At 57.7% G+C, this 11377-nt stretch overlaps 1 protein-coding gene across 3 annotated transcripts in view; it reads right to left on the bottom strand.

The window, feature by feature from the left end:
- Positions 1 to 213: 213 nt before the first annotated feature.
- Positions 214 to 11377, bottom strand: part of RBM19 (RNA binding motif protein 19) — a 97202-nt gene continuing 86038 nt past the window's right edge. For 2 of the 3 annotated variants that reach the window (XM_059676658.1, XM_059676661.1), the window contains exon 25: positions 6184 to 6730. The gene's annotated coding sequence lies outside the window, so the exon portion shown is untranslated. Of the gene's footprint in view, positions 365 to 6183; positions 6731 to 11377 lie in introns of those variants that run through there. The other variant, XM_059676659.1, reaches the window with a different exon arrangement.

The raw sequence follows: 11377 nt of genomic DNA, 5'->3' as shown, positions 1-11377 counted from the left end.
GAAACTGAGGCCCGAGGCAGGAAGTGGGCCGGTCCAGCTGTGGCAGCAGGGCCAGTCTCCCTCCCACCCTCTGCAGTCTTCCCTCTTTTCCCGGCCCCTGATCAGAGCCCAAAGCCCCCCTGTTTCCCCGCGGGGCTGCCCCCCCCCCACCCCCCGGGAAGAGCGAGGAGGACAGTGATGGATTTGGGCCAGCCTTCATTTTCATTCCGGGGCCTCGCATCTCAGCAGGCTCTCCCTCCCTCTGCACGTCTCCTGCAGACGGATGACAAGCGAGAATGTCTGTGACCCAGAGAAATTATCTTCCCTTCTCTTTCACCGCATAATTTTCTGCCCTCTCGTCTGGACAAGCCTGGGTGATTTTTAGCTACAAAAAAAGGGGGGAGAAATTATCATTCAGAAAAAAAATAGAAGGAGGCTCCTCGCTCTCCGACAGGCTGTCTGCTGGGTGAAAATGAGAATCTCCTGTCTTGTGAACTGCGGGGACTTCGCAGGGGGGGCACTCACACCTGCGGGTGTCTGTGGGCACCCCCAGGGCCCCAGGAGGTTCCAGTGGCTTGAGGCACCTGCAGATTTTCCCACATGGGTGCACTCCTGCAGGACCTCAGGGACCACAGCACGGCCGTGGGTCACCTTTGAGGGCAGCGGCATCGCTTGGCAATCCAGCCTCATGGTGCCCAGGACCCAGGCAACTATCCACCCAGCTTGTGGCTTTCCGGAACGTTCTCTACCCGCCTCCAAACACACACACACACACACACACACACACACACACACACACACAGCTACATACACAGGGTCTGCTCCAGAGGTAGGCAAGATAAGCATTACTGACTTAAAGAAAAAAAATCTGCTTTATTTGTCTGATTTAAAATTTCAAACATTGCAAGTAAAGGTCTAGCAAATGAAGGTCCATCTGTGTCCTTAACCTTCTAAGTAACCACAGTTAATGGTCTGATGTCGATTTTTCCAGACTTTTCCATGCAAACACCATGATTATAAAAATGTACACGCCCACACCACACGCATCACACACCCACACACAGGCCGCCCCGAGTTCATCCCCAGCACGACCCCCATCACCGACCCAGTCTACTGCCGACAGACACGGGGGTTGCTTCTTTAGCTACTGCAAACAAAACTGCTGGGAACATTCTTATAAAGACCCTTTTCCTGTTAAGATCTTTTATTGACTTTTAGAGAGAGAGGAAGACAGAGGGAGCGAAAGAAATACTGATGCGAGAGAACATTGACCAGCTGCCTCCTGCACACCCTCTACCTGGGATCGAGGCCGAAACCCAGGCATGTGCCCCGACTGGGACTCAAACTGGCCCAACCAACCCAGCCACACCAGCCGGGGCACATGCCGACCTTTCGCTGTCTCTTTTCTTAATTACATTTTATTCCTTTCGACTTTCACCTTATGCCCCAAATCCAACTTTCCATGGTGAATGTGCCAACACCGACCCTTTGAGTTAGAAAAAGGCAGTTAGAAAGCTATGCGGCCGCCTCCCGGAAGCCGGAGAAAGGGCCGACTTGCTGCAGACCGGGGCATAACGCAGAGCCGCGCCCCAGTCACGCGGGGTTTCCGCGCATCTCCTACCTTCCGCCCAGGGGGTCACTGATTTTCAATGACCTCCAGGGCAGAGGGCAAAGCCTCGGGTCCTTCCTGCAGCTGCTCTCTCCTGAAGTGATCCAGATGGGGCGGATGCTCACAGCAGTGAGGCCTCTGGCATTTGTGCCACGTCTGGCGCCTTCTAGGCACAGGCTGACCGTGCCCTGCTTGAGACGGCTGACAGTTCTTCCCAGCAGAGAACGTGGCTGACAGTTCTTCCCAGCAGAGAACGTGGCAGTTGGAATGTCCTTTTTTTTTTTTTGGTTTAACCCAGCGGTTCTCAACCTGTGGGTTGCGACCCCTTTGGCGGCCGAACGACCCTTTCACAGGGGTCGCCTAAGACCATCCTGCATATCAGATATTTACATGACGATTCATAACAGCAGCAACATGACAGTTATGAAGTAGCAACGGAAATAATTTTATGGTTGGGTCACAACATGAGGAACTGTATTTAAAGGGCCAGAAGGTTGAGAACCATTGGTTTAACCTATGAGGGCCCTAGATATTCCTTTTTTTTAAAACAAAAAATGTTTTGATTGGTTTGAGGGAGAGATAGAACCATCGATGGGAGTGAAACATCATTGATCAGCCGCCTCCTGCACACCCTCTGCTGGGGATCGAGCCACAACCCGGCATGTGCCCTGACCCATCAAACTGTGACTTTTGGTTCCTAGGCTGACACCCCACCACTGAGCCACACAGGCCGGGCTAGGATGTTCTTGATTCTAAGTTCCGGCAGCTTCCTTGACATCCATCTTTTATGTTAATAGTCCTTTGGTCTTAGATGACTCCAACACCCAGGACAGTGTGTACACAGTAGGTCTTCAACAAGTGTTTGTTGACTGAATGTCAACATGCCGCTGGCTCAGGCAGACAGCGACTGCATTGGTGTCCTGGACGGGGGTGTGATAGTTTCTCAGCCCATGGCGGCTCCTCAAGGCCCTCCTCCGGGAACCTTGCCCTCAGCGGGGACCAGGCTACGGGGCAGGACCGGGACCGGCCTGCTGCTGGATTCCGGGAACCAGGGCCCACACGCCCAGCCCGTCCCTGTAACGCGTGCCTTCCACCAGGCGCATCTGTGAAGCCTCTACTCCAGCTTGGTGGCTATTGCACGATTTCTATTTCATGCACACCTTCGCTTGACAAGAATTGATGCGGGCCTCCTGAGAGCACACGCAACGCTGAATAAATGTTCTTTTTTCTTCTTCTATCGTCGTGTAAATAATTTGCCCATTCTGATAATTTTTCTTTCCTATTACACACATTTATTGTCACAACGTGCCTTAGACCCTGGGAGTCCAGGGATAGTGCGAGGGCCTCTTCGGAGCCCTGGCAGCAAAAACTCCTCGCTCGTTTCTCCGTCACCTTGGCCCCTTCCCCGTCTAGGTTCAGCGGACACGTGCCTATACCCAGAGGATGTCTTCCTCCAATGGCGATGTCTGTTTACCCAACTTGCTTTGGGGTGAGGTCGGGATCGCAGGTAAAATCAGGACCCCAGTCTGTCTTGACTCATTTCCCCTCTGCCCTGCCTAATACACATGGACCTGGAAGTAGAGAAATTAAAGCAGCAGGTTCGTTTTGCCATCAAAGATGGCTCGTCTCCTCCGGGCGCCCCGCTTTCGAACAATAGGCTGCTGCTTTTGAACTCAGACTCATTTACATTGTTATTCCCTCTCCCCAGCCCCAATCCCTTACTCCAAGGACCAGGCCAGGAATGCTTTTGACAAATAACAGTAAAACCGACTTGCTGTGTCTCAAACGATGGGGCCCATTCTTTTCATACAAGGAAAAGGCTGGAGATAGGCAGCGGGTGGTAAGTGGCTCCTGTGTTTGCAATTCTCTTAGGTTTCCCCCTCAAGGCTGCAAAATGGCTGCAGCAGCTCCAGCCATCGCGTCCCAGTTAAAGGCAAAAGGAAAGGAGGAAGGAAGAGGGCCTGCAGCTTTGCTATTTTTTTTTTTTAAATCAGGAAAACAAACACGTTCCTGGAAAGCTGCTAGCAGGTAGTTGCTGCGGTCTGACTGGCTAACAGACTCAGGCACCTCCAGCTGCCAGGGAGGCGGGAAAAGCAATGGGAAGGAAGCACGGGTGAGGGAATGGGAAACAGCCTCTGCCACATCCTCTCCTCACCCCACCCGGCTGCTGCATCGCCTGTGCCTTCTGAATGGCCGTTTGCAGGGTGAGGCCTCGACAGCGGCCTCTATGAGACCAGTCTCTCTCAAGTCCCTTCTTCCATCCCCCACGTGCTCCGGGAACCCCGGCCACCTTTACGCCGTGAGGTCAGTGTCCTCCTGCTGCCTTTGAACCTGCTCGTCTCTCTGCCCGAGATGCTGCTCGCCCACCGCCATGCCCGGCACCCGCAGGTGGCTTCTTCTGTCTTCGAGTCTTGCCTTAAGTGTCACTTCCTGGGAGTGGTCTTCTCCAGCCCTCATCCCGACCTGGAATGATGCGTTTATCTGTTCCTGGTTTATCGTCTCTTTCCCCATGAGACCCAAGGAGGTAAAACTGGCTGCCCTGGCCACGGGTCCCCATGCAAAGCGCAGTGCCAGGCTCTCAGTATTTATCGAATGAATGAAAATATGCTGATCGTCTCAGAACTGTTGGCAGATATTGAGGTGGGGACCATGGCTTAAACAAGCCCAGGACTCTAAATGCTTCTAACAGCACTCGTGAGAGGAAAATGAGTGTGCATGCACGCATACTCCCCCGCCCCCTCCCCCCGCCCCTGCCCCGCCCCAGAAACCCCAAACAAAACCAGAAGAAAAAAAGCAGAGAAGTTTCGGGGCATAATAAAGACTCATTCCTAGTTCCCACCAGCCTTCTTGCTTCATTCCTGTCTTGAGGACCACGAGGCTGGCGATGGCCGCACAGCGGACAGATGACGGAATGAATCATTCAGTTCTCTTGTTGTGTCTCTTTCCACGCGGGCCCCAGGGTTTCTAGGTCAGACTAACCTCTATGCCAAGGAAGGCCGGGCTGTAAGTCACCTTTGTTTGGAAAAGGCTCCGCCCCTGAGCCGCCCAGCCAGGCTGGAGGGGGTCTCGGTGGGCATGTGGGTTCTCGCTCATGGGGGCCACTGTGGTTGTCCCTTCTTTGACCCAATAACACCCCCCCCCTTGATGCCCTCCTTCTAAAACAGGGGTCCTCAAACTTTTTAAACAGGGGGCCAGTTCACTGTCCCTCAGACCGTTGGAGGGCTGGACTATAGTTTTAAAAAAAAAACTATGAACAAATTCCTGTGCACACTGCACATATCTTATTTTGAAAAAAACAAAACGGGAACAAATACAATATTTGTATTTGCATGTGGCCCGTGGGCCGTAGTTTGAGGACCCCTGTTCTAAAAGGTCACCTCCAGCCCTAGCAGGTTTGACTCAGTGGTGACAGCATGGGCCTGTGGACTGAAGAGTCCTGGGTTCGATTCCAGCCAAGGGCACATGCCTGGGTTGCAGGCTCGATCCTTAGGAGGGCGCATGCAAGAGGCAGCCGATCAATGATTCTCTCTCATCATGGATGTTTCTCTCTCCCCCCCCTCCCTCTCTGAAATCAATAAAAAAATATTTAAAATAAAAGGTCAACTCCATGCAAAGGTCATGTCTACTAAACTTTAACCATCCAAGGCCAGGCCTGTCATCTTTGCCACCCTGGTGCCTAGCACCTAGTGGATGCTTATTAAATGCGTTGCCTTCCTGCCTGAACCCCGCCTTCTCCTGATCTTTCAGAAGATGCACACCACCCACGTGACACCTCCTCAGTCCATTCCTGTCTGATTAGCCTGCACCCTCCTCGCAGCTCCTCTGGTGCAGGGTGTGGGCGCTGCCCCTCGGAGCCGGCCCTGTGCCTGGCCCATCGCAGGGCTCCCTGGGGGCAGCGCTCAATGCGGAGCATCAAGTCCCAGCTCTGGGGCCTCGGAGCAAAGTCCGCTGTTGCTGTGTCAGCCCGCCCCCCGGGGCCTCTGGATTTGAAGAACTCCAGTGACTAGTGAGAGAGACATAGAGGACCAGGGGGAGGAGAGAAGCAGACATCACTTCAGAGGGATCCCAAGTCATTTCCGGGTCCTCTGGGTAGAACCCCAGACCGCCCTCCGGGAGGACCTCAGCAGCCGTGACACCCCCACCCCCTCCGCGGACTGGCCCAGCCCTGCCTCCCATCAGCTGGGCTGTGCCCATGTTTCTCTGGGACGTCCCCCCACCCAGATCCTGCTCCGCCCCAGCTTCTGAGGGTGTCCAAGGGCAGGGGCTCAAACATTCGGCATCCACAGCCGACCTCTGCCTTCCTGGTGGCCCCGGTGAGGTCCACGGGAGGGGGTGCTGCCAGGCAGCGAACACTGGGGACCTTGCTCACATCCCTCACGGGTGGGAGGGCGACCCCCGGGCCTCGGGGGGGGAGGCCGTGGAGGAGCCCCGGCTTCTCTCCAGCGATGCCAGTTACTGGAACCGGAAGAGGGAATCAGAATAAAGAGGAGCCGGAGACAGTCACCCCACCCCCACGCGGTTTCCAGGCGACACGCAGGCTGTCGCGGTTGCTGTCATACAAACCCTTTTCCCGTAAGACGGCAGGTCCCACGGGAGAAGGGGTGAAGTGGAATATTTTATCAGCCATGTACACATGTAACAGAACCCGGCTGAAAGGCAGAGCCGCGTTTCCCTGAATGGGGGGGAGGGGGGGTGGAGAGGGCTGGCGGGTCAGCACGCGGTGGCCCAGGTTCCCCCTCTGTGTTGTCATCGAGGAGGGTGTCCTCACAGAGGGCTGCAGTGAGGACAGCGTGTAAAAGGCACCTTGCTTTTGTATTTAGAAATAAAAATCCGATGTACATACCAAAGGTGAGGGAAGGAACGTATATACAAACCACGCCGGATCGGGAGCCCCCCCTCCCCCACGCCCCCTCCCCGCTCGGAGACAGGCCCTGCTCCCCACGCTTCCGGTGGGTCCAGGGTCCAAGTGCACTCCGCAGCGGGAGCAGGGCAGTGTGGTGCTTGGAGGCAGAAAGCCGGCTTCTCCCCAGGGTCTGAAGAGGCAGGAGGCGGTCCAGGCACACGGAGGGGAAGGCACAGGCTCTCGTTCTCCCTCCCGGAAAGGCAGCCATTCTCTCGCCCTGAGCACTGTTATCCAAGGATCTAAAGAGCAAGTGAAAATGAATGAGGACGGTCTGGGACACAGTGTGACAGCACCCACCTTCCCGACAGCCGCGGGCCCACGTGCCCAGGGAAAGCCAAGGTGTGCTGTGAAGGAGGCTGGTTGGTGGGTGCTGCCCCGTCAGTTGTGCTGGGATGGGGCTAGGGTTAGAGGAGGAATGTGGGGGAGCAGGCAGCCCCACATGCTGTCCGGGAGGCAGGAGTGGGACATGCTCCTGGTGACCGCCTGTGCACACATTTCTGAAGAATGGAGCACGGAAAGGCCGGGAGGCAGAGACCCAACACCCCTCAACAGCTCCCCCAGATGTTCAGGGCGGGGCTCCATTCAGAAGTTTGAGATGATCCAAGTTAAGCAAAGAGGGATGGAGAGAGAGAGAAGAGGAAGAGAGAGATGGGAAAGGCAAGGACCCATCTGGGCAGTGCATCACATTGAAATTGCCCCGCATTAAAAATTCACCAGCCAGTGAATTTTCAAGGGATTTGTAGTAATTAGATGACAAAATGCTGGCAAGTCTCAGGCTTGCCAAAGATGTTACTCAGGGGTCAAAGACTCGACACTTTCGGCTGGGTAATTTGTAAGTGTCAATCACTCGCAGCCATCAGAGAGAAGGGAGCGATCTAACGGCTGAATTCTAAGTAAGTCCAGGCGCAGACCTCAGCCCGCGTCTGCGAGCAAACCCCAAGGCCCCCGGCCGCTCCGCTCGGGCACAGACAGCAGCCGAGCCCGGCCTGAGGCTCCGAGCCCCACGGGCCAACTGAAGTTTCCCACTTCTTGTTTGATTTTATTCTTTAAGAAAGCAGTGCCCGGCCAAGAGTCATGACCCTCCTTGTTGGATGAGAAAGTTTCCTGCTGCCAGCGCCACTGAAGGGAGACATGGGGCGTTTGTGCAGGCGACTGATTTCACGGCCTCGATACCCAGCCCCAGGCCTCAGTCTTCTCATCTGTGAAGTGGGGATAAGATTCACCTTGCAGGGTTGTTCTGACTGTAGGAGGCAGGACCCGCTCTGTAACTACCTAACAGGTTTCTCCCATCAGGATCAATTCTACTTGCCTCTGCCCAGACGCTGTTCCGGGCTCACCTGCCCTCATGGAAGAGTCTAGTTGGGGGAGGGAGGAGGAAGGAACAATAAACAAACAAATAGAAAGCGTGTCAGAAGGTGGCAACGGCTAAGACAATGAGTGGACTTAGTGCAGGCTGGGAGGGAGGGCCGCCTGGATGGGCCGCATCTGAGCGGAGGCCGGGACACAAGGGCGGAGAACTAGACAGAACAGGCCTGCAGGGCACAGCGCGCAGGCCAGCCTGGCGGATTGTCACTGGGAGCACTATCCCAGGCCGGAGACTGGGGGACAAAGGCGGGCGGGACACGGAGGCTCTCGGCCCCTGAAGCTGGACTCCGCAGCCCCATCTGGACGGCGCCCGGTCGGAGCGGCTCCCAGAGCCCCGCTGGGGAGAGGAAGCACCTGGAGGGCCCATCTGTGGCGTCTGGCCCGCCTGTGGGCCTGGCAGGCCCTGCGAGGGCCTCTCATTCCAGCTGCTCCGCTGACTGAAAGCTGCCGAGGGACGAGGGGCCTGAGGTAGAGTGATGCTGTCAGGACGGCGCTGCCCAGAAGATGGTGGGCACAGAGGGGCCTTTCTTCCCCTCGCTGCTCCCACGTCAGGGTATTTTCTGGAAAGGGCGCTGGCTTTGGAGTCAGACAGACCCCGGGGCCTGAAGCCTGCCTGCCGTTTCTGAGCTGTGTAACCCTGAGCAGCCACTACATGTCCCTGAGCCTCAGCTGCCGCATCTGGAAAATGGGCACAGGCGTCCCACACACAGGGCTACGGACAGGCATTAACAACGGGATCTGAGCTCAGGGGAGGCTCAGCAGACGGTCTTGATAAACGTGACATGACCCCCTCTGATGGCCACCGAGTGTCCCAATCGGAAGAATTCTGCGCGGAACCACAGGGAGGCGGGCCGCGAGGCTTAGGGGCGGGCCTCTGCTTTAAAACAGAAGGAGGGAACGGGGCTCGGTACAGTTGGCTGCAGAGCGGGACCTATGTGCTGGGGGTACTCCTGCAGTTGGCGAACCTCCCGCTGGGCCGGGGAGGGCAGCGCTGTATCTGTGCGTCACTTTCCCTGGAGCTCTTCCTGGTTCAGCTTTGTTGTTGGGGGCAGCGCCCAGCCCAGCCCCGCGTTGGGAGTATTTATTCCCTCACCCGCCTCCTTCCCCAGCCCCGGGAGCCTCACTGCAGGTTTAACTGGGCTGTGGAACTGCTCAAGGGGAAAATGAGAACCTACCCAGTGTCCCCTGGGAGGCGGGGGCTGGGCCTCGGAGCTCTGACGGCCACCCCTCGCCACCCCGAGGGCGGGCAGAGAGGACTGGGAGGCCAGCCACCACGGCACACACTTGAGATGCAAATGAAAATTAGCAGCAGCTGCAAGTGGGCTCGGCCATCCCCCAAGGCCCCGCCTGAGTATTGCCCGGCTCCGCAGTTCAGGCTGCGGAATCTGGAGGTGCCCCGGCATCTGCTTCAGAATCGCTGCGACCGCAGAGAGTAGCTCAGGGAACACAGATGAGCCACAGTGCTGCCGTGTATGTGCACTCACTACGTGCCCGGCACTGTGCGGAGGTGCGGGCCTGCTTCCTCCTGGATCTCACAGGGACCGGTGGCACGGCAGCCTGCCTGCTCTTCCTCAGCAGGGGTCCCGCTCCCTGCTCCACCTGCCAGCCCTTCCTCTCCGCCGGACGCTGTCACGTCTGGACACAGGCTTGTCTGTGACGGAGGCCGACGACTGCCTTACCTGCCGGGTCACAGAGCTCACAAGCAGCAGAGCTGGATGCCAGCCCAGCACCCTGGCTTGTCCCCACCCGGCTGCCCCCAACTCAGATCACACGCCTTGGGGGGGAGGGGGTGGGGAAGAGCATGGCAGCCGGGCTCCACCTGACCCCCAGGACCTGGCCTCCTTCTTGGGGTGGGCCTGCCCCGGGGAACCCATCTTTCCTGGGTGTCTGCCTGGACCCCACAACCGTGGTCACGAGAGCCAGAGGGGCTCTCAGCGGGTAGAGGGAACCTGCTCCCACCCCAGGGCGCTGGCTGCTGCCTGGGAGGGGACCCCGCTCCCCAGGCTGTCCGGCGGCCCCTCTGCCGTCTGCAGCTCAGCTGTGGGGTTTTCCAATTCTGGTCACGTCGTGCCCACACCTGCCCGTCCCCAGACCCAGTTTGGGGTGAAAGCCTTGCTTATTAGTCAATCTGGATCGCACTTACTGTGAATTACCAGGCCTGATTGATATTCATGAGTGGATACATCTGAAACCTCACTCGGCTGCCACGTGACTCCCTGCCTCGGGGAGGAGGCGGTAAGGACACGAGATCTGAGCCGCCCACATGCAGCGGCGGCCCCCAGGCGGGACACTCAGCTTGGGGGAGCGGCCCCTGGCTGACAGCCGCTGTCCCCGGGTGGCCGGGACCAGGAGGTGCCAGAAGGACCTTCCGCTCTGGGTGGGTGACGGTCCTGTTTCTGGGGTGTGGGGCAGAGCTCCACAGGGACCTGGGCCTGACACAGGGCGGCGTTCAGTAAAGCGCGCCCCGGCCCGGAACCCACCCCCCGAGAGGAAGCAGGTGCAGAGCCTGGAGCCTGGAAAGCAGCATCCAGGCTGGGGGCTCTCAGGCCTGTGCGCTGGGCTGGAGGGCAGAGCTCCCCTTCCCTCCCCCCAAGGGCCTGGTTTTCCCCCTCCCTCCCCACAAGGACCTGGGGTCCTGGAAAGTGCCCTGTCTTGAGGGCCCAGTGGCTTGTCCGAAGCTGAGAGTCCCGGACAAGATGCAGGAAAGTACCTGATGGGCAACTCAGAGAATGCGTACGCCCGCTGCACCCTCCCTCCGAGAGCGGCTTTGCTGAGGGCTGGGAACACGTGCGTGTTCTTCTGGGTGGATCCCTACATGCTGAACAGGAGGGAGGGAGAAACTGGGCTCCCTTTCAGACAACAGAGAACTAGTTTGGGTTTCTCAAAGAAAGAGCGTACCTTCCCCCACCCTCCCCCTAGAAATGCGGCGGCACCAGCTGAGAGCAGAAAGGTCTTAGGGATGGAGAGGAACCACGATGCAGAGAAATGCGGCTAAATCCCAACTCTGAGTTCTTTTACTTTTTACAGAAAGGAGAGAAACACCCATTGGTTGCCTCCTTATGTGCCCTGAGTTCCCCGCAACCTGACTGGGATTCGAACCCCCACCTTCGGCAGGGGAAGGCGCCCCAGCTCACCGAGCCACCCAGCCAGGACCCAAACTCTGATTTCTAAAGCCAAACGTTTCCCAGGGAAGACGGGTCTGAGGAGATGAGTCTTAGGAGACGCCATGAATGGGTCCGGCTGTCGGAGGACCTGAGCACCGTTTAAAGGGGCTGGGGGGCGGGGGGGCAATGAGCACAGGACCTTCCAGCAGGCGGGAGTCAGCCTGGTGGTCCATCCCACCTGGGCCACCTGCCCGGCTGGAACGTCCCTGGTCTTGGCAATGAAGCGTCTCTGAATGCCTGTCTCTAGACAAGCTGGGCTCCAGCAAACAGTCGGTGCCCCCTCATCACCCCGTCCACCCACAGCCAGGCCTGCGGGCGGCCCCTCCTGCTGAACTTGGGCTCTGCCACGTGACTTGC

Source organism: Myotis daubentonii, chromosome 19 (assembly GCF_963259705.1).
Source record: "Myotis daubentonii chromosome 19, mMyoDau2.1, whole genome shotgun sequence".
Taxonomy (NCBI): domain Eukaryota; kingdom Metazoa; phylum Chordata; class Mammalia; order Chiroptera; family Vespertilionidae; genus Myotis; species Myotis daubentonii.
Note: the sequence above shows the minus strand (reverse complement) of the source record. Positions and strands in the feature narration are given on the sequence as shown.